We start from the raw sequence: 4,418 nt of genomic DNA on the forward strand, positions 1-4,418 counted from the left end.
CCAGGAATTGCGCAGCTTTTGCTGCCAAGCTCCTGGCAGCTAACTGCCAGTTCCCCTCAAGAATTGTGCAGTTTCTACTACCAGTGATCCAGCAGCCAGCTTCCAGTTCCCTCCAGGAATTGCGTAGTTTTGGCTGCCAAGCTCCTAGCCATTTCCTCCAAAAAATTGCATAATTTATGTCTGCCAAGCCTCCCTGTAGCCTGGCTTATTCCTCCAAAAAATTCATAGTTTTCGCTACCAAGCGTCGCTACACACTCATTCCAGAAACTTCACAGATTTTGCCTGCCCATCCTACCAGTAGCCTGGACTATTCCCCTCAAAAACCACACATTTTTTTCCTCTAGCTGGGCCAGACCTCGTGGACAGTCACTATCGATCCGGATTTCCCATCTCCATCACCCAGTGACTCTTGAGAAGTTTTCGTTAGTAGTGCCTAGAGCCTCCATCCTGCCTCACAACCTTGTTGCCTCTCCCAGACACCTGTATCTGAAATGATCATGTATCATGTTAGACTAGGAGATTTTTGGATTTGATGTCGTCTTGTCATGAGAGACTGTAGGAACATGTATGCAAACAAACATGGTGCGACGAAGAACATGATGAACAAAGGGGAGCACATGCAAAAGGATAGGTTCACCAATGGACGAACAAACAATGTATACAAAACATGTGATCACGAACGAACGATCATGCAAATATGTGTTCGTAGACGGACAGATGAGAAAAAATGCAAGATGTCCTCACGGATGGACGAACGAACGACGTGCACCTTTTGTGAACAAACAAACCTGTCAAGCCTTCCAACATACAAGCAAGGAGAAACGTGCAAAAGAAACATCAAGTGAACCAATAGCCATCGAAGACTCTACGCATTTTTCCATGCGGAGGTGAATTTGTGACACACCATGAGGACATCCATCACCCAGCAGCACTGCAACTCGACATGCACACCAGCAGCGACATGAATGTACTAGCATTGTCATGTCGAGCCATGTTAAGAGTCATGTTGTCCACATATCTACTATGGGTCATGTTGTCTATCAATGTAATGTAACATGGAAGTCCAAGAGACCCACTTGTTGTACAAAGATTCATGTAGTGTCGAAAAGTCATGGAAGTCAAACGATCATGAGGGTAGACAAACAACCACAAGGGTTAGTTTCACCCTTGGCTATAAATACCCCCTCATTTGTACATGCAAAGGACTTTTCACCTCAGCTCCTCCCACATAGCCAAGAGAGTATGTAATATTTTCTTTGAGGAGTAAGTAGTGGCTCCAATGCCCCTCACACGGGGTTAGTGATGTATGGTGTAATGATGTGTCTTGGAACTTTCGCTTAATTTAGAAGCATGCTAATAGGCCAACATGTTTTCACACATGTATTGTAATTGTTGTAAGACTAATATTTAACCCTTGCAATGCATGTTGCTTTAACTTATGTTCTACATTTGAACTATTTCACTTGTTGTAATACATGATCTATTAATGGAAACGTGTTGTATATGTTTTTAACGTTGTCTCGCCCATGTAGAATACTCTCCCGGACATCAGACAAACCTTTCACATCAAACTTGTTGTAAACAACCATTGCACTCGTGTGGACTACTCAGTTGAGTGTTATACGTGTTATCTTCCCTTGTGTGTTGTGACTACCACATCTGTGTGGACTGCTCGCCCAGAAGCTGTGCATGTCCTATTGTGTTGTGTGTTCCTAGCAGCTTTGGGACTACTCCCAACCAACTTGGGACTCACTCTCATCCTCTCCCTTAGCAGTGAAAGAACCATTGACACAAGTGACACTTACACTCACTAGGCATGCAAACCCCACTTCTGGAAGGCAAAGCAAACCACTCTCCTATGCTAACAAGCAATAGTTGAGGCAAATCCTTAAGACAATGGAAACTGGGCCATCATACCGAATGGGACTCCCACACCAAATGGTGTGACGTCTATTTGAGACTTCATATCGAGCACAGGGGATTGACTCAGTGAACCTCTGACATATCACGTGCATTTGTGGCATATTAAACAATACCCTTAATTTGACTACATATTGGAAAATCCCTCTAAAAATCACATTATTTAAACCCCTATCAATATTAACCCAATATAGCTTCTCAATTTAAAAAACCCCTACTCTCACTAGATATTGTAGGTATCCATTTTTTCATTAAAATTTTGTACACCCTTTTATATTTTTTCATTAACTTTGAGTTGTATTTTTTATATTTTCCAATATAAAAACCCTTTACCCCCTATATATCCCCCAATATATTATGTCATTTTTCCCTCAATATATATCCCCCAATATGAACCCACATGGTATGATATTTCCCCCCAGTGAAGCCCTCGTGATATCGGGGTGATCCCCTGAATGTTGGTGGGTCCAACACCATTAACATTTCTGATGCTAGAAGGAGGGGAGCTAGTTGTATATGGATGAACATCTTATCACACGCATTCATCAACCATCTGATCAAGGCAGTAACTCACACTCACTCTCACCTACACATGAATTTGCAGTTGGTTACTTCTCACCTCCCAAGATTGAACACGAGATTCTGTATCATCAACATTGCTCCATCCGTCCCATCACTCGTCAGTTCACGAAAGTAGTCAGATTGATCCCAGACATACAACATCTTACATACGTGTCAAGGAAGCCAAAAGCCACTCCTACAAGAGTTGTTGTATCATCGGTAGAAGAAGCAGTCCTTGCCACACTTGAAGGTCTAACAGAAGCTACTGAAGACAAAGAGGAACCTCTGGTCTTCCAAAAAGATGAACAAGACACTCTTGTGATCTTAAGATCAAACTCTGGTACAAGAGGTAGAGGGGAAGGTAGTGGAGGAGGCAAAGGCGGTGACGAACCAACAGACTTAGAGACGAAACCGTTAGATTCTGAAAGAGAGGAGAGGACAAAGAATAAAAAGAGATGGCTAACCCAAATATGGAATGGATGACTCAGGGACCATTAGCTCTGCCGGTTGTTCTGCACCATATGTCGAAGCGAGCAGAGAGAATGAACATCAAGTTTAACCCTGACAGCACGGTGAAGGCAAAATATCACTTTGACAACTTCTACCTGCAACTGTAGACCCTTGAGGTACGATATGCTGATGTAGAATGTAGATTGTTTCCATGTACCTTGGATGGTCGCGCAACTACATGGTATCAAAACCTTCCATCGAACTCTATAAAGAACTGGGGTGCATTCAAACACATGTTCCTTGAAAATTTTTCTGATGACAAGACCCCAACCATGCTACTCTAAGAATTGGGAAGCCTAAAGATGGAGGGAAAATAAAAAGTAAAAGACTTCAATCATAGGTTTACATGCATATTGAACAAGTTTACAGCATACACTAAACCTCAAGAGTCCATCACCGTTGATTACTACACATCCGCACTGCCGACCAGCATTACAAAGTTCGTCAAACGAATTGCAAAAAAAACACTTTTAGAAAGATGTGAAGAGGCTACTACTGTTGAAAAAGACCTGCGTGCAATTGGAGTCATCAAGGATGACGAACCAGAAAAGGACTCCAAAGATGTGAGTAGGATGTCCCAAGCGATGGAGAGAAAGGGTAGAGACAAGGAAGCGACTGATATTGAAACCCTCACTCGCCTCATCAAGAACTTGACCACGGAAGTGTCCGAGCTCAAGCAACAGAAAACAGACACATCTGCAAGCAACCATTCTTCCAGACAGATGCAGGCAAGCAGCTCATCAGGAAACAATTGGTTTGCTCCAAAAACTACACAGAAACCTGTGTTCCAGGTTGAAAAATGTGCGGATCCTAAGTTCTTCTCATTCCACAAAGATCATCACCCCAAGAACTCTTGTTCGGACTAGAAGTGAGTTGAAAACTCTGTATGTAGTCATACACTCAATGTGGAAAATGGTATGCAGGAGCAGCCAGAAGACATTAATGATGATGAAGAGGTTGCACTTGATGAACCATCAAGTTCTAGGCATGTGGTGAATGCATATCAGTGTTCGCAAGCAATACCGAATACGAACACCGAGAAGTATCCCTAGTAGCAAAATTATCATTATAATCTTGGGAGTAAAGGGTTTCCCCTTACACTTAGGGAAGCACAAGAGAATATGACGTTTCTCATGAGGAAGTTTGATCCGCTGACCACCCCTAAGCAGAAAATACAAACAAGTCCAGGAAGACAATGACGAACAAGAATACATCCATGAGTAGCAAGCTACAGAACACTCCGTTGGACGACAAAAACATTAGTTCTACCCCAAACACCTTGGTGAGTCTATCACCTCTGGACTACAACATTGTTGATGACATGAAGAAAAAATAGGAAAACATTTGTTTTTTCGAGTTAGCTAAGATTCAGAGATAGTGATACATCCTGATGCACGCATTGGGACAAACAACAACGGACAACGCAG

Source organism: Pinus tabuliformis, chromosome 5_2 (assembly GCF_031772625.1).
Source record: "Pinus tabuliformis cultivar Carrire ecotype Pingquan chromosome 5_2, CPIR1, whole genome shotgun sequence".
Taxonomy (NCBI): domain Eukaryota; kingdom Viridiplantae; phylum Streptophyta; class Pinopsida; order Pinales; family Pinaceae; genus Pinus; species Pinus tabuliformis.